The sequence below is a fragment of the Saccopteryx bilineata genome, chromosome 3 (genome assembly GCF_036850765.1).
Source record: "Saccopteryx bilineata isolate mSacBil1 chromosome 3, mSacBil1_pri_phased_curated, whole genome shotgun sequence".
Taxonomy (NCBI): Eukaryota; Metazoa; Chordata; class Mammalia; order Chiroptera; family Emballonuridae; genus Saccopteryx; species Saccopteryx bilineata.
This window is the reverse complement of record NC_089492.1, coordinates 252,233,236-252,251,977: the sequence shown is the minus strand read 5'-3', so window position 1 is coordinate 252,251,977 and position 18,742 is coordinate 252,233,236. Positions and strand designations below refer to the sequence as shown.

The window sequence follows — 18,742 nt, the reverse complement described above, 5'->3', positions numbered from 1 at the left end:
AATTCTATCTAGAAATACACTTCTTAATTTTTCCATTTCTCACTATCCCCACTGCCTTAAGTAACTTTTTTTATAGCCATAGTTACTTTTAAGAGCCTCCTAACAGTTTGCCTAGCCTGGGATTTCTCCTCATCTAATCCATTTTCCACACTGCACACAGAGTCCTATTTCTAAAAGCAAAAACTTGATCATGACACTCTCTTAAGTAAAATTCTTCAGTGCTTTCTCATTGTCATTTAAATATAGCCCAGACTCTGTAACACAGGCTATAAGGCCCTGCTTGATTTAACGCCTGCTGACTTTTCTACTCCCTGGTGCTTCCCATTTCTCATGTCCTACTTCCTACCCCTTTTTGGGTAATAACTACAGCAAACTAACTTCATTCTTTCTGAAATGTCAGGTGGTTTTTTGTTTTTTGTTTTCATTCTCTTTCCACAGTTCTTGGTCATTCCTCTCCTATCTATCTGGCTAACTTATTTTTATTCTTCAAGTCTAACCTTAAAAGTAATGTCTTGCCTTAATATCCCTATGTCTGAGTTGGGACCATATATGTGAACCAGAGGCCCCTTGTTATGGACTGAATACCCCCATTCATATGTTAAAAGTTCTAACCCCCACAGTGTGGTTATATTTAGAGATGGGCCTGTATGGAAGTAAGTAAGGTTAAAAGAGATCAAAAGAGTGAGGCCCTAATCCTACAAGATTAGTATCTCTATGAAAAGAGAGAGAGCTCACTTTCTTTTTCTATATGTGTGCACTAAGGAAAGGCGTTGTGAAAACAGAGCAAGGAAGTGGCCATCTACAAAATGGGAAGACAGCTGTCACCAGAACCCAAATTTTCTGGCACTTTGTTCATGAACTTCTAGCCTCCAGAGTTGTAAGAAAAAAAAAAAGTCTGTTGTTTAAGCCATCCAGTCTGTGGCACCGTGTCATAGCAGCCCACGCAGAGGAGCACGTCCCACTGCTTTGTCATAGCACTTGACATAGGTGTGTAACTGCCTTCTGTGTGAGCACTGTTGAACTGTAAGAACAATGGTAGTGATCCTCTGTATCTTGATAGTATCTAAATTTCCAGAGTCTACCATGTTTTTGCTTCATTTAATTAACTGATTGATTAAAAATAATGAATTAGGCTCTGGCCGGTTGGCTCAGCGGTAGAGCGTCGGCCTAGCGTGCGGAGGACCCAGGTTCGATTCCCGGCCAGGGCACATAGGAGAAGCGCCCATTTGCTTCTCCACCCCTCCGCCGCGCCTTCCTCTCTGTCTCTCTCTTCCCCTCCCGCAGCCAAGGCTCCATTGGAGCAAAGATGGCCCGGGCGCTGGGGATGGCTCTGTGGCCTCTGCCCCAGGCGCTAGAGTGGCTCTGGTCGCAACATGGCGACACCCAGGAGGGTCGCAACATGGCGACGCCCAGGATGGGCAGAGCATCGCCCCCTGGTGGGCAGAGCGTCGCCCCCTGGTGGGCGTGCCGGGTGGATCCCGGTCGGGCGCATGTGGGAGTCTGTCTGACTGTCTCTCCCTGTTTCCAGCTTCAGAAAAATGCAAAAAAAAAATAAATAAAATAATGAATTAGTATAATATTAGTATAATATTCTTTCAAATATTGAAAGAAATATTGAATATAACTTTCAATATTTCCTATATACTTGAAAGTTAAGATAGGAAATATTAAATGTTCTGACCAGAAAAAGAAATAATAATTATGTGAAATAAAGGAAGGTCTTACCTAATGCTATGGTGATAATCATTTTCAGTATGTAAATGTGTCAAATCAACTCATTGTACACTGAAAAATGTTGTATGTCAATTACATCTCAATAAAACTAGAAAAAATAATGAACCAGTTCTTTTGTGCATTGGTTTAATATCGCTAACTTTCATATGCCTTTAGTATATTTTTGGTCAACTTCAAGTTTCCTCAACACATACAAAAAAATTCTCTCTGTATATATACACACACATATAAAAAAAGCATATATATATACACAATTGAAATCAATGCAATGAAAGTACAAAATATGTACATAAGGACCTTATTATAAGATCTTTTCTTTTTACATGCTGTGATAGTTAATTTTATGTGTCAACTTGGAGGGCATTTTTGTATGATATTAACATTTTAATGTTATTCAGTAAACTTTGAGTAAGCAGGTTGCCTTCATAATGTGGGTGAGCCTCATCCAATCAGTCAAAGGTCTAAATAGAACAAAAAGACCAGCCTTGCCAAGCAAGAGAGAATTCCCCAGCAGACTGCCTTCAGACTGTATCTGCCCTGTTGACTTTCCTGGGTCTCCAGCCTAATGCTCTTTGGACTACAGTTGCAATGTTAGCTTTTTTGGATCTCTAGCTTGTCAGCTCAACACTGTAGATTTTGGACTTGCCAACCTCTCCATAACCACATGAGCCAATTCCTTATAATAAATCTTTCTATCTATTTACACATCCTATTGGTCCTGTTTCTCTAGAGAACCCTGGCTAATACATATAAGCATGTTCATAGGTGGTGAGAAAGGGGATATTGTCTCTGAGATGATATATCTCCATGGCAAAGTAGAACTCCTTCACAACGAAAACAAATGAGGTTAATTATTCTGTATCTTTCTTTTTTAAGTAATGTTTATTGATGAAATCAGATGACAACTTTGAAAAAAAAAAAAAAAGAATGCTCAAACAGCTTTGGTCACTGTGTGAATTCCACTCCAAGAACCCTATGGGCCCCCACTACCTGGAAAGTGATCTATGAGACCCATCTGGAAGAGCAATTTGATAGTCAGAGAGAACACATCAAAATGAAAACATCCATATAATATGTGTCCATAATAACCTAGATTCTTATTTAAACTCGGCCAACACGTAGCTAGCTGCAAATAGCCAAGCCTGTGCCCAGCAATCACCCTATCCTCCACACTTGGCTCAGCCTGCACTCACGCTGCAGGCTTGCCTGTTTCTGAGGTCGCATTTCCAGTTCACACATCCTGTGCAGACACTGCCGAGTTCTGGCTCATCAGACTCTGGCTCTCTATCCTGTTCTCCAAGGTTTGTGGTCCTGATTTCAAGGGTACAACAGACAGAGTCTGCTTCTTTCAGTTCCTGCCCTAAAGTCCATGGAATCCAGGATTCTCACACAAGGAAAGAAAAGTTTGGCGATGTAATAACAATTCCTGGTCCAAAACACTGAGAAACAAGCAAGAAAGAGAAAAAATAATAATGCATGTGAAAACACTGTTATTTTTAAAAAGCTGAATAAATGTTATTAGCAAAATCTGCAATTGTAAAGCATTTTAAAATCTGTAAAATACATTTACATTGATTTCTTCATTGATCTCACATCAACCCTAGGAGGAAGAGAAGGCCTAGATAAGTCTCTTTGAACTAAGGCTCGCAGAAGCTCAACACACCCTTAATCCCAACCCTAGGTACATATGCTGGGGGCCCAAACTAAATCTTCTCATCCTAAAAACATTCCTTTCTCTCTCTCCTCCCTTTAGAGGGTTAATAAAAAATTAAACAAGAAAACAAACTAGTAAGTCAATGAATGCTACTTCAATTCCTTTTGAAGAATGACAGTTCCAGTTGTCTTAGATACAATTTCAGCTTTTCAGCACAAGAGGACAGATAAATTCCAAACTCCCCAACTGAATAGCTTCCCAGTCTAATATATACAAGCTCAAATGGGAAGGGGCAGGTCTGAGAGTCAGATGGAGAGCAGCTAGAAGACAGACAGAACATGAGAGACAGAACTACAAAGGCCCTTTCTCCCTGAAACTAGATAAACAGCTCTGTGAAATTTTTTCCAGATAGAGGTTTGAATTCCTGAGTAGTAAAATTCAGGAAACTGATTCAGGGGTGCCTAGACCCCTTTTGCAGGCTTCTCTATAACTATTATTGGATACAAACCTGCTTGAATCCCTGGTGGATGCACAATGTAGACTATGGGCACAGATGCACCTGTCCCACAAGTAGGGAGGGCACAGCTGGCAGAATCCCAGGGTAGGGCCACTTTGTACTCAGTTGGTGGCATTCCCAAGCACGACTAGAAACCCGTATGCAGCAATCTATTTTGAGTTTCTGCTCATGCTGAAGACAATATGCTCTTAACTTTCTTCCCATGATATTTCCCTCCGGCAAGTTTTAAAAAGCAGCCACTGCTTTGACCAGTATAATTATAAGGTGTTGGAATCCCTCTAGCTTACATATATGAGGGGACACAGACCAAATACGATGTGATGAGAGGACATTTTCTTTGTGCCGAGGTTTGTGCTATTATATATACACTGTCAACTGTGACAGCTTAATAAGTTAAGGGATATTATCAAGTAAACACAAGAGTCTGGGGTTGGCCTAGCTACAACTGGCCATGCTCTTTCCTCTGTGTCAGTTGCTGCCATCAATTCTTTAGAAGGTAAAATAATTGCAAACCCTAAGAGGCTTATTGGGGCAGTGGCAAAGTCAGTTTGGCTAGGTATGGGCTTCCTTGAATTGCCATCTTTCTCACAAGCTGTATATTATATGTCTGAACTACCCTCCTCTTCCTGGATCTATTTGAGAATATATAAAATGTAAATTGCACTAATAAGTAATCTATATATAAAATCCTTGATACTTTTGACAGGCTATGATTCCTCAGATCAGATAATGATAATGATGAAGATGATGATGATGATGATGATGGTGATGTATGATGACGACAGTGATGTTAATAAAGCCTATGACAATAAATGATGAAATGGCTGGCATTCACTGCATTTATCAAATGCCTACTATATGACAGACACTGTACTAAATGCATGTTTTATAATGAGCAAATGGGCAGCAGCTTTGCACAGTGGCAGTATCATAGCCAATGAGGTTTATCCAAGGCATGATATTTGCTATAGTGAGCTAAATGGCAAAAGGAGGAAAGTTACAACAAAGCACTTAAGACAGATAATACAGTATGAATAAAGGGCTAGGTGAGAGAATAGCAAGGCCTTCTTAAGTAGCTGAAGTTCTAGAATCAAGGACAGATAGTAGTTCAATGTGACTAGAGCACAGAAAAGGACAGCTCTTGAATGTAACCTTAAGAGTTAGTGTTTTCGTTTCTTAAAGAAGAGTAGGATAATTGGAGAGTTTGATCAGAACATTGACTCAAGATGATTACTTTTTAGAAAGATAATTTTGACAATTATATAGAAGACAAATTAAAGGGAAGAAAATAGTCTAAATCAGGAAAAATGGAGGCCTGAATGAGGGTAGTGGCAATGGGACATGGAAAAGTAAGTAAATTAAAGAAATATAAAACATGCAACACGCTATTTTCATTAGCTGTTGCAATATTAAGTTATATATTTTAAAATATATCATCGAGAGTTTTCTAAACCTATAAACTCCTCTAGTTCATCCATTTGTTCTTTAATATATTTGAAAATGTTTATCAGGTACATATTATATACTAGCTTTGTTTTCTTTTTGCAAAAATAATCTACACAAGTAGAACAAATGAATGTAACTATTTATTATATTTATATATACACAGTAACATGCTAGAAGCTTTCTCACCACTACATTCTCTGCAAGGAATGTCCTTCTTGTCCATTCCATTGGCCAACAGATATTTAGAAATATGAGTTTAAACCTTATAAGAATATCTAGGTATGAAAATATAGATTAAATAGGTATTAGTTTGTAGATAGTAGTTGAAGTCATAGGAATTAAAGAGTGTGGCTTAGAAGAGCAGGGACATTGTGTGAAGAGAGTAGCCTGGACTCCTAGGAAATCCTAACCTTAAGAGTCCTCAAGAAGAAGAAAATCCAAGATGGAGAACAGGAAGTAGATATAGATGTGAGAGGAAAACCAGGATAGAATGGTGCCAGGGAAGGTAAGAGAGAAGAGGGGAAAGAGGAGTGATTGACAATGTCAAATGCTAGATATCATGTGTGATGAGGTTATAAAAATGTTTCAAGGTTTATCAAAGAAACAATTCCAATTGAGTGGTAGAGGCAGACACTAGGATGAAATAGGTTGAAGATTGAATGGGAAGTGAGGAAGTAGAAGCAGTAAATACGCAAGGCTCTTAAGAATTTTGGTCATGGGTCATACAATTTGATTGTACCTTTTCTTACTACCTCAATATGTGATTCATTAAGATTCAAAAGGAGTACCCAGAATAAAGCTTAACACTGAGTAGTATTTAACACTTAATATTCGTATGCATTCAACATTTATTTAAAAAAATATATTTTTGAATGTTTACAAAATTCTAGGCATTGTTCTTAGCAATGGAGATAGTATAATAACAAGTTAAGAAAAACAGATGTGGCCTTTACCTCAAAGCATTTATAGTTTCTAGTGTGTATCTGTGGGGGAGAAAAGATTTTTTTTTTTAAATGATCATACAAATAACAACAAAACTTCACTAGAAAGCAGTTTCAATGAATTGTATATAAATATAAATGAGTAGGGTCTCTCCTGGCAAGGACAGAATAAGATGGATTTAAGCAGTCAAAGCCAGTTCCTAGAACTGAGGGAAGGCCCAAGATGCTGAGAATAAAAAGCTCACTGAGAGCTCTCCATGGTCCTGACCATAGCCTGTTAATGCCTTCCTGGCCTGCAAGGGAACCTCGCTTGTCTTTCTTTGGATTTTGCCAAATGCAGGAGACATTGAATAATTCTGCTGATCTCTGGGACTGCCTGCCTCCCACAGGATTCTAGTTTCCCTGATCTATGCCAGGACTGAATAAAATCACATGTGAAAAATGCAGGTATGGTGTAGTAAAAGAAATCCTGATCTTGGAATCCAAGAAAGCTGACTTCAAGTCTTGGTTATTCCCCTTCTAGATGTGTGACCTGAAACAGGCCAATTCTTCATTTGTAAATGAAGAGAATAATTAATACCCAGCCTAGTTCACAGAGTTGTTGAGGACTTCTGCCCTCCCCAAATAAAAATAAAATCAAAATCTCTTTATTCAAAAGAATCAAAAAGGCTTTCTGATCCAATCACTATGTATGTGAAAGCACTTTGGAAAGTAGGCTGAATGATAAAAAGTGAAAAATTAGAGACAAGATGGCGCTGGAGTAGGCGGACGTACCAACATCTACCTCCCAGAACCAAAGTCGATTACAAACTAATTTTATGAACTATTATCTGGAAAAACCAACTTTGGACTAAACTAAGAGGACTCTTCAACCAAGGAACACTGAAGAAGCCACACCGAGACTGCTTAGTGTATTCCAAGGTTCTCTTTACCATGCCACAGTCACAGAGCTCCAAGAAAAAGCAACCTGGTCTCATCTCTCCAGGCAGAGGAGAACAGAAGCTCCATCTCCACACATGCTGCAGATGGCTTTTCCAGTCTACCTGAATCATTACCAGCTAGAAGCAGCGGTCATTGGGACTTGGACATGAGCTGCAAAGTATAGAATGGTGACAACAATTCCAGTGCCATGAGGACTTTTCTGGATGTGGACTTTTCCTGGACTCCTGGTCCCTGTGACAGCTCCTAACAGACTGAACTGTGGTTGGGTTGCATTTTTCAGGGATTTGGCATGGTGTTGGGGCCAACTTCGACTTGATGAACATGTGAAGGACACTACTCTTTTATGGATTCTTGCTGTATTGGCCAAGAGTTTGCTTAAAGGCTTTTAATCACTGTAAAAAAAATAGAAGACTGGATAAAGAAGATAGGGCACATATACACCATGGTATACTATTCAGCTAGAAGAAATGATGACATCGGATCACTTACAGCAGAATGGTGGAATCTTGATAACATTATGCAGAGTGAAATAAGTGAATCAGAAAAAAACAAGAACTGCAGGATTCCATACATTGGTGGGACATAAAAACGAGACTAAGAGACATGGACAGGAGTGGGGTGGTTACAGGGGGTGGGGGGAGGGGAGGAGGGAGAGGGGGAGGGGGAGGGGTACAAAGAAAACTGGATAGAGGGTGACGGAGGACGATCTCTCTTTGGGTGATGGGTATGCAACAGAACTAAATGACAAGATAACCTGGAAATGTTTTCTTTGAATATATATACCCTGATTTATTGATGTCACCCCATTAAAATAAAAATTTATTTATAAAAAAAGTGAAAAATTATCGATTTCTATACATTCTCTTCTAAAATCATAAATTTAACTACATGTGTATATATACACCTATATTTAGAATATTGAGTATGCAGACACAAACTGTAGCACATTGTTAAACCCACATTAATAAGGAGTCCATTTCTTTTTTATGTGTGTGACAGAGAGAGAGACAGAGAGAGGGACAGACAGAAGGAAGGGAGAGAGATAAAAAGCATCAATTCTTTGTTGCAGCTCCTTAATCTCCTTAGTTGTTCATTGATTGCTTTCTCTTATGTGTCTTGACCAGGAGGCTACAGGAGAGCAAGTGATCCTTGCTCAAGCCAGCGACTTTGGGCTCAAGCCAGCGACCATGGTGTCATGTCTATGATCTCATGCTCAAGCCAGTGACCCCGTGCTCAAGCTGGTAAGCTTGCACTCAAGTTGGATGAGCCCATGCGTAAGCTGGCAACCTTGGGGTTTCAAAGTGGGTCCTCAGTGTCCCAGTCCGATGCTATATTCACTGCACCACAGCCTAGTCAGGCAGGTTCATTTTAATGATCGATTTTATGGGTTGTGAATAAATGAAAAAATACATGAAAAAATTTAAATTGCATTATTCACTTTATTTTTTTATTTTGATAAGATGTATTGGGCTGTATTGTTAATCATGTTTATCAAATACTAGCAAGTGGGTCATGCTCTAGTTATAAAATTTAAAAACCATCAGCAACAAGCACATTTGTTTCTCAGACATCCTTTGAAGTAAATTATCTGGAGTGAGAGATGATAAACATTGGTTCCAAAAAAGAATCACCACATCTGCAAATGAGTGTGCACTGAAGATGTGCCTACACTGTTAAAACTTATAAGACCGAAGAAATATGACCAAATATACTATGGCAAAGCTATGCTCCAGTCTCCATAGAGCTGAAAACTTGAGTGCCTCTGCTATGTCTTTGAAAAGTACATATCTTTCAAAAGCTGCAAAGAATCCTGGGGGGAAAGTACCAGTTTTGTACACGCTTTAGCCTAGTTTCAGACGAGATCGAGTGCGTTCAGGGTGGTATGGCCGTAGACTAGCCTAGTTTCAAATCACAGATATATCACTCACTTAACCTGTCCAATCTCAGCTTCCTAATATCTGTAATGAGGATGACAATAATACATACACAATCCACAGGGTTGTGGTGAGGAATAGGTGAATGTAAAGTATTTAAAACAGTGGCTGATACATAGGAAGCACTCAACTAATGATAGCAGTTACTTTTATTTTGGAGGAGTAATCGATGTTAGCCATAATGGCTGTGATAATATTAGAGTTCACTTGAGCCTTTGGCAACATATAATACTATTCCAAACCTGTAATTTTTTTAGAGAGAGTAAATGATGTACATGATGTCACACAGAAAGTTTACAGCAGGACTGGAATCAGAATCCAGGACTCCTGACTCCCAGTTCTGGGCTCTTGCCCACCTCCACACTAGTCCAATGACTCTATCTCTGTCCCTCTCCTCTGATCTGTTACATTGTGTCAGAGAAAATGGACAGACTCTGACTTAATTAGAATTCATTGTGTGTGTTTTGTTTGTTTGTTTGTTTTGGTCTTCATCTCTCCTACTACATTGTGAGCTCTTTAATGGAAGGGCTGTATCTTAATTATATTGGATTTCACAGCACCTAGCAGAGTGGTACAGAAATTAGTATTAATTGATTTTTTGTATTATTATTCAACATAAGATCAGATAATAGGTATGTTCTGGAGTTATTAACTGTAATCAGCTTCAATAATAAGCTACTTCTAGAGGTTTGTTAATTAGAGATGATATCAGATTTTTAAAAAGTATTGTACTAATGTTATAGAATCTGGGTTCTCAGCTTGAACTGATTAAGAACTAGGTGAACTTGGGCTGAAGTGCCACTCAAATGTAGGGAGAATGGGGCAAGTTCAAGAGGGATAAAACTAGAAATATAAGTTAGAAAGAGCTCTGAGAGTCAGACTAAAGAATTTGAACTTTATCCTTAAAACAAGGGAGAGTGAGAGGATAGTTTAAGGAGGTTAATGACATGATCTGGACATAGTTTTAGAACTATCACTAATATGTGTGAAGAGAAAATTAGAGGGAAAAAGCATAAGGGTCAGAAAAGTTACCTCTTTTTATCAGATTAAAATACTGATGAATAGAGAAAGAAATGAAAGTAATTTTCTGAAAGTCAGAAGTAAAATCAAGGTAAAAAGTCAGAACATGGGATGCCAAAACTTATGTCTACCTGTCATATAACAAGACCCCTCATCAGATAAAGAACTTAGAGGACATGTTCAGAGAATGGGATGGAACAATATTCTGCACATCCTTGCCTCTGCGGAGTATACCATCTAGTTAAAATGTATTATCTTCACATTTAAATTACAGAGTCAACATCAGAAATATCAACTTTTCAATAAGGTAAATTTTGATCATATGAATATAGTCTTTGTTGAAGGCATTAAAAATACTATACTATTTTTTTCAAAAGAAAAAAATTGTTATGCTTACATAAGCAAATAAAAAGTTAAAATTTTATCCACTGATAAGTTACTTATATGTGTGTTAATATAAAAAGATATATATCCATTATATACATGAATTCACACATATACACATATGCATATAATTCTGGGCATACCTGTAAATTAAACCAGACAAATTTATTCCCAGATGCTTGAGTTTAGAATATCAGCTGTTTGGTGGATGTTTTTCAAATTTAAAATCAGTGAGCTTGGTTCATAGCCCAGTTCCACTTATTTCTTATCAGCTATGTAATTTGAAGCATATTCTTCATATCTTGGAGACTCCATTTCCTCATTCTTAAAATGAGAATAATTATGGGGTTTCTGTGAAGATCAGATGACTTATGTGAACATGTTACATACACAGCTTTAGACAAATGCAACAATAGAATGTTGAAGTCTACCAGCTCTGAAGTAAGATTCAGTCCTAGTTCTGCTAGTTACTAACTTTGGGACCTTGGGCAAATCATTTCAGTATCTCTGAGCTCCAATGTTTTCATATTTAAAAAGTGAGGCTAATAGTAATTTTTATCTGATAAGGTTATCAAAAGGATTAAATTAATTAATACATATATAGTACATAAATTAGTCAATACAGACACACTTATGGCCTGGTATACATACAATAAGCTCTCTGCATGTTACTTATAATTTTTATCACCTGAGCATGGAAGTCAGCTGACTTAAAACTATGTAGTTGGAAAAAAAATACAAAAGAAATATGAACAAACTAAAGAAAGCAAATGTGTTTGTTGCAATAATGAACTGAAAAAACCAGAAGGGTCAGAGATACAAAGCACACCCCTCCATAACTCAGTGCTCTAACCTACTAATACAGTATCTTCACCCACTGTGTTCTGTGTTCTGGATCCGTGGAACACAAATGATGCAGGCATGTCATGTAAGTGACAATAAATCAAAATTTCAGGTCTATCCCTTCAGGCTTAAGGAGAAACAGGTGATAGAAGGCATGACCAGAGAAGGTGTCTGAGAAGACACTGTTCCCAGAAGAATGCCCTTGAAGTTCTGTAGCAAAAACAAGCAGGGTGGTTATAATACTAGAGGCATTAATCAAATAGTTCACTAAACTGAAGAGACAGGAAAAGAGTGATCAGAGGAAGAGAAGAAAGTATGGAAGAGTAGCAGCTCAATCAATAGCTAGTTCTATAAACAGCCTGCATGCTATGAAGTGCCTTTTTGCTGTGCCAGAAAGGTGTTCTTAAAAAGAAAAACAAAATAAACCAAATAAAAAACTCAACTAATATAAAAAGTGTGTCCATATAAAAACAAAGGATACACAGGACCAACTGGAGTTCATTTGCAAAGACTGCAAGAGATTAAGGAGGATTAGGGAGGGCAGTCCAGGTTAAAGAAAATGGAGAGATATAAAATGATATGGTCTAGAGTCAGTGTAGGATCTCTTCTAAGAACTTCCTAAGAATGGAAACAAGAAAACGAATGGGGTTTTGAAACCTTAAATTGTGTCCCATTCTTCTCCTTTGCAATTCTTTGGAATGACGTCCTTCAGGCTAAAATTAATTGCTTTTTATGAGTCCTCATCTAGCTGAGCTTTTGATTTAACATGTAATCAACTATAAAAGCCCTCTTGACAGGGAAAGCAATTCAGCATGGTCAGTAGTTTAAAGCTATATGAAAAAGGCGCTCTTATTGAAGCTTTAGAATTATGCATTTCACTTTCATTTTCTAAATGTGCCCTCTGGATGACATGGTCCACACTAGAAAGTAAACTTTCCTGCTTTAATTTGCTCCACCTAGATTCATGCGCACATGTTAAATGTGACACAGGAAATCCATTCCAAAACTTCCCTTGGCTGAGCTTCTTCCTCGCCTAGTCTAGCAAGATTCCAGCCTCATACTCTTTAGGTAGCTCCATAGTTACATTTCTAAAAATTTGCCTTCTCCTTCCGTTTTCTTCTCCAAGTCAGATACCTCCACACAAGGGACTGGGCTAACCCCAGCTGTTTGAGAAACTCTGAATTGAAGCAAAAAAGCTTCAATCTCCTTTAAAAGAGAAACCAACATTTAATGAGTACCGACTATCTATCTCCTCACAGGAGTAGGAGCTCTCATATTAGCATAGTTAGTACTCTCACTCACTCTGTAAAATAGATACTATAATTCCTATCTTATAGACAGAGGCACTGAAGTTCAGAAAAGTTAGTTAACATACGAGAAATCTCAGACATTCTAGGTGTCTCTTCCTTTGATATTGGTCGTGTGCTCTCACTCCTCTTAAGCCCCTGAATTGCATCATAAAAGCACAGCTCTTCCTTAACAAATACTGTCTAATTCACATAATTGGCTTTCTAAATACAATTCTGGTTTTTACTCTAGGAATTCACCTAAAGTTTGCCTTTATCGTAAGGATGGTGGCTTTGCCTTGCTCTCATCTCTTTCCTTCACAAAGAGCTTGACTCCAGCCCCTGAATCTCAGATCTCTTGCTCAAACATCTGTGTCTGGTTTAATAACCCATTGGAATACTGCTAATTCATCCCATTCATTGTGAAGGCACAATTCAAGGTGCCTTCAAGGATATCCACGGAGACAGGGCCTTCACACTGTTGGCTGTATAACAGTAAGTTTTCATTGAATATACCACAAATCTTTCCGTCTTGTCCAAGTGCCTTGCTGCCTTTTCTGATTCCTCATCTACTTTGACTAAGTTCTTTCTTTTTGACCTCTGAGTCTGCCTCCATCCCAGGTACCAGTGTCTAGCTCCTCTGACAGAGAGGTCTTACAGCCTTCTCTTGAGAACATCTTTTTGCTATGTTGTTCACCCACAATGCTACATCCAGGGTTAAAAATGAATAAACTAAACTAAACTAAACATGTCAATATGATCATGTTCTTTTTATGGTTAAAACGATCGATTGGCAGCATCTTAAAAAATTAAAATTTAAAATTTAAAAAAAGATCTGGGCTCACTAGCATGGTATTCAAGAGCTTTCATGACCTGCACTCTACTTACCTCTCTAGCCTCATCTCTGGCCACCACCCCTTAAACACTATGCTCAGAATACACTGAAATACCGGAACTTCTCTCAGGAAAGGGAGATTTCTCTTTGAGTCTGTGTCTTTGTTCTTGTGTTTCTCCCAACTCGTATACCCTCTTTCTAGCTCCCCTTTATTGACTTGTAGTCGCCCTCTAAGACAGTGGTATTTAAGTTGTGTTCTGAGTGCTACAGTTCAGAGGAGATACAGATGGAATAAGAAGGGGCAAAATTGATTAGTTTGTGACCTCATCACTGACTGTATACATTTGTTAATGTTTTCTTCTAGATTCTTCAAATCCCAATGCTCAGTTTAGGACTTGAAATCAAGTATATATTAGATAATATTTGGTGAATTGTGCCTGAGTTGTTCCCAGTACTGATATTGTACACCTTTAGACTTTCTAACAAGACATGTCACCAATCCACTAATAATGACTGCAAGTCCTTAACCACCCAACTAAACCTCTCACTTGAATCCCAGCAGCTAATCTGCTGCCTCTTCTTACCAAGGAAGGCAGATAGAGTACTGGGAGTCAACCTTGGGTATTCTAAACAATACTCTCTTCAGCCTAAGTCAGGTTCAGCACGTACCTCCAGAGAGCTGTCAGTACTCCCTCTTGAGTCTAAATCATTTTGCCACAAAATTCATATTCCTTTCACAGAATTCATAGTCCTTTTTCCCAATCAAGGTGCTAAGCATTTGCCCATTTAAACACATTTCATTGTTACCCAGCCTTCTGATCTACGGAATTAGCTAAACATGCAGATTTCTGCACCTCACCCCAGACCTGTTGAGGATGGGCCTGGAATTCATGTGTTTAATAAGTGCCCCAGATGATTCTCATGCTCAGGTGAATTTGGCAAACTCTGTGGCACTCATATTCTTCTCAGGAACTGGTGGGTGTTGCACTAAACTACCCCACACCTTTGCCTCAACCTCTTATGGTTTATCCTTGTTCAGCACTGTAAGAATATCTAGGAATGAAAAATAATTATTATTTAATATATATTTTATACAAATAAATGAATTAGATATTCTTCTAAATGCCCTTTTTACTCCTGCATTTTAGGAACTTAATGATAAGATGCATATTTTAAATTAGAATATAGGTCAGTGGCCCAATAACAGAGTACCACACAAGGGCACACAATCATGCTTTGCAACAAGCCAAACTTTCTTGACCATGAGGTCACCTGTCACTTTTCCAATATGAGGTTAGGCAGCTGGGGAGTTGGGAGAACACTGGTCTTGTCACTTAGTAGAGCTGGGCTGTGCAGGCTTGGCCCAGTCACTTTATCTCAGTCAGCCTTGGTTTCTTCTTCAAAAAATGGAGGTAAAAATAACTACTTTATGAGTTGGGTTGATGAAATATTTAAGGGGGAGAACTGATAGAGAAGTGTTAACAAAAATGTAATGTAATGTATACTCGACTATAAGGAAGATACCAGAAGAATGAATAATAATGTCATAAATATAAATTAATTAATCTAATATTTAAAGTATTATTATACCAAAAGGACTTACAGTAATATAATATTAATTAATTCAATATTTTATCAGTTCTGAAAATATTTGATAAATATTTCTATGTGAAAAGCTTGTGCCAAGAGCTGTGGTTATTCGATGAATAAAATAAAGAAACGTACTCTCATTTAACTCATGTTTTACTTGAAAAGAATACTGAGTAAACGATTTAAAAAAGAACTTTATCACAAATGTGAAACGTGCTTTGAATGTAACAGGTAGTAGGAAAAAATAACAAAACAGACAAACAAAAAAAATCTTCAGGCTTAATCAGTGAGGTCATGGACAATTTCCTTGGGGGTAGTTGATGGTTGATTTAAAAATATGAAGGATTTTAAAGTACAGAAGAGGTTGTGCACTTCAAGCAAAGAGAACAGTCTATTCTTCCTGGGGCTGAAAAGTACATGTTTTAATCAAGGAACTAAAATGCTACTGATTGGTGTACAAAGATCATAGAGAAGAGAGGTGTGAGCTAAGTCTAAAGACACAGGCAATTAATGGCATTTTAGTCCATGTTAAGGAATTTTGTCTTTGTCCAAAGTACAATGTGAAAGAACTGAGTCCTTTAAGCAGGAGAGTGACAGTAATCTCATTTAAAACATTTTAAAAACATCGCTGTGGTTTTATCATAGATACTTGATTTCGGAAGACTAACAGTGGAAGATGGAAGACAAAGGAGGCTGTCAGACTCACCCAGGTGAGATGATATGGCTTGAATTAGGAAGAGGATGGTAAAGAAGGAGATGAATTCAAGAAGTAATAGAAGGTAAATTCAGCATAGCTCTGTAATTGATTAGAAAAGTGAATGCTCCTTGAATACTATAAGCAATATATAAAATATTAGTATCATAATGTTTTTTACATGTTACAGTGTTTTCCCATATCATTTATTTTGGGGGGCAGAAGTCACACACACAGGTTCTACCTTTAAGAAGTTCATGATCTTGCCTGACCAGGCAGTAGCGCAGTGGATAGAGCGTTGGACTGGGATGCAGAGGGACTCAGGTTCGAGACCACAAGGTCACCAGCTTGAGCGCGGGCTCATCTGGTTTGAGCAAAGCTCACCAGCTTGGACCCAAGGTTGCTGGCTCGAGCAAGGGGTTGCTCGGTCTGCTGAAGGCCCGCAGTCAAGGCACATGTGAGACGGCAATCAATGAACAACTAAGGTGTTGCAACATGCAACGAAAAACTAATGATTGATGCTTCTCATCTCTCTCCGTTCCTGTCTGTCTGTCCCTATCTATCCCTCTCTCTGACCCTCTGTCTCTGTAAGGAAAAAAAAAAAAGAAAAAAAAAAGTTCATGATCTTGTGGAGAAGATATGGTATTAATATTGACAACAATTCTGTGGTAGGAACTATATTTCCTATTGTACAGAGTGCTTGTCAGTTGGCTCAGCAAGGTAGTGGCAGAGATTCCCTGCCTCATTCTCTGTCCCTAACTTCCCCAGTGCTTTGTTTACTTTCTGAGTGAAAAAGGATGCTCCCTGGATCCCTGCTGATCCCTTATGGGACCCAGAAATACCTCCCAAAGGCATGTGTCTAACAAGGTAAATCTCAAGTGGTCCCTTTGAGAGCTTTTACATTTCAGTTGGAGGTCAGCAACATGCTGTGCAGTCTCCAGGTGAGCAAAATAAATAGATTAAATCCATTCCCTCAGTGTTCAAGTCCCTGCCCATGTGACTGTGAGTTTAGGGCATAATTCTCTGTGAACTAAAAATGGTTACTCAGAAAAATAATGTTGGTATAAATCCTACCATTGGGAACATGGAGTAGATAGAGTGGGGAATATCAACACTGAGTTAGCCCAGCCCATAGGGCCCAGGCTCAGGAGGGGACAGTGCCCATGAATGGGAGATAGAAAGCCTTATTATCTAAAGCCTTACTATTCAAAGTGTGGTTCTTGGACCAGCAGCATCAGCATCACAGGAAAGCTTATTAGAAATGGAGACTCTCAGGCTCTGTGGCATATTACCGAATCAGAATCTACACTTTACAGCATGGGTCCCCAAAATTTTTACACAGGGGGCCAGTTCACTGTCCCTCAGACCGTTGGAGGGCCGGACTATAAAAAAAAACTATGAACAAATCCCTATGCCCACTGCACATATCTTATTTTAAAGTAAAAAAACAAAACGGGAACAAATACAATATTTAAAATAAAAAACAAGTAAATTTAAATCAAGAAACTGATCAGTATTTCAATGGGAACTATGGGCCTGCTTTTGGCTAATGAGATGGTCAATGTGCTCCTTTCATTGACCACCAATGAAAGAGGTGCCCCTTCCGGAAGTGCAGCGGGGGCCGGATAAATGGCCTCAGGGGGCCGCAGTTTGGGGACCCCTGCTTTACAGGATCCCCACTGACTTGTATATAAATGAAGTTTGAGAAGTACTGACAAAGTACACCCAAAGGACTCTCCACTTTTGATAGCCCAAATGACCTGAAATGCTATCAGTAGTGTTCTTTCTATTTAACAGAGCTTTGGTCTTCTTTGAGTTTTCCCTAAAAATCTCTCTGGCTCTAGAACAGCCTGCTCATAACCAAAGGCATAATAGGTGGAGTAAGATATACCTAGGTTGGCACCACAGCTCTAAATCAAGGGTATGAATTTTGGCATATTGACGAGATCTCTGAGACTCAGTATGCCTCACTCCAAAATAATGATAAAAAACCAGCCCTATCAAATCTAAAATAGTGGGTTTAAGATAAAAGAAGATAATGGCTGCTAAAGTGCTTTCTATTTATTGGTAGAAAATGCCAAGTATTATTGCTATTGTTATCAAGAATAATTGTGTTGATTCACTCATTCATTCAATCAATCATACAGCTGTGTAGTGAAAACCTACTCTGCCACACCCTGTGCTGTGTGCTGGGTATAAAAAGATGAATAAGATAGCTGGTCTTGCCCTCAGAAAGTTCTGAGGCTGGTGGGAAGAAGATAAGAAATCTTATAATGTTCAGTGCCCTAAAAGAGGATAAGAACAACGTTAGAACCCATGTCTCCAGGTGTTAAGGCCACTGTTGTTTCTCACCATCATTAATTTCAAGAAAATGTGGTGTGTTTGGGGGGAAAGCACAGGAAATCTAGAGTTAGAGCTACTGGTTGGAATACTAACTATACCATTTTGCACATTGGACAATAATCTTAAATCTTTTTAAGCCTCAATGCTCTTGTTTGTAATAATAATACCTACATGACTGAGCTTATGTGAGGATAAAACAGATGTGAAAGGGCTAAGTAAACAGTAACATAATGGCCATTCATTTAAATAGTCAACTGTCCATTCTGTGCCCAACACACAGTAGTGTTCCTGGGAAAATGGGAGTGAAAAAGATTATTTTGCTGTCTTCAAGTAGCTTCTAGTCAAGTACAAAGTTGTAATAAATGTTCAAGGGAGCCCTGGCCGGTTGGCTCAGCGGTAGAGCGTCGGCCTGGCGTGCGGGGGACCCGGGTTCGATTCCCGGCCAGGGCACATAGGAGAAGCGCCCATTTGCTTCTCCACCTCCCCCTCCTTCCTCTCTGTCTCTCTTCCCCTCCCGCAGCCAAGGCTCCATTGGAGCAAAGATGGCCCAGGCGCTGGGGATGGCTCCTTGGCCTCTGC

The 18,742-nt window shown here is 38.7% G+C and overlaps 1 protein-coding gene and 1 pseudogene across 1 annotated transcript in view; one reads left to right on the top strand and one right to left on the bottom strand.

The window, feature by feature from the left end:
• The window catches only part of AGBL4 (AGBL carboxypeptidase 4), a 1,318,466-nt gene that overhangs the window by 798,657 nt on the left and 501,067 nt on the right, over positions 1–18,742 (bottom strand). The window lies entirely within an intron of this gene.
• On the top strand, positions 4,814–4,874 carry LOC136332616 (U4 spliceosomal RNA; annotated as a pseudogene).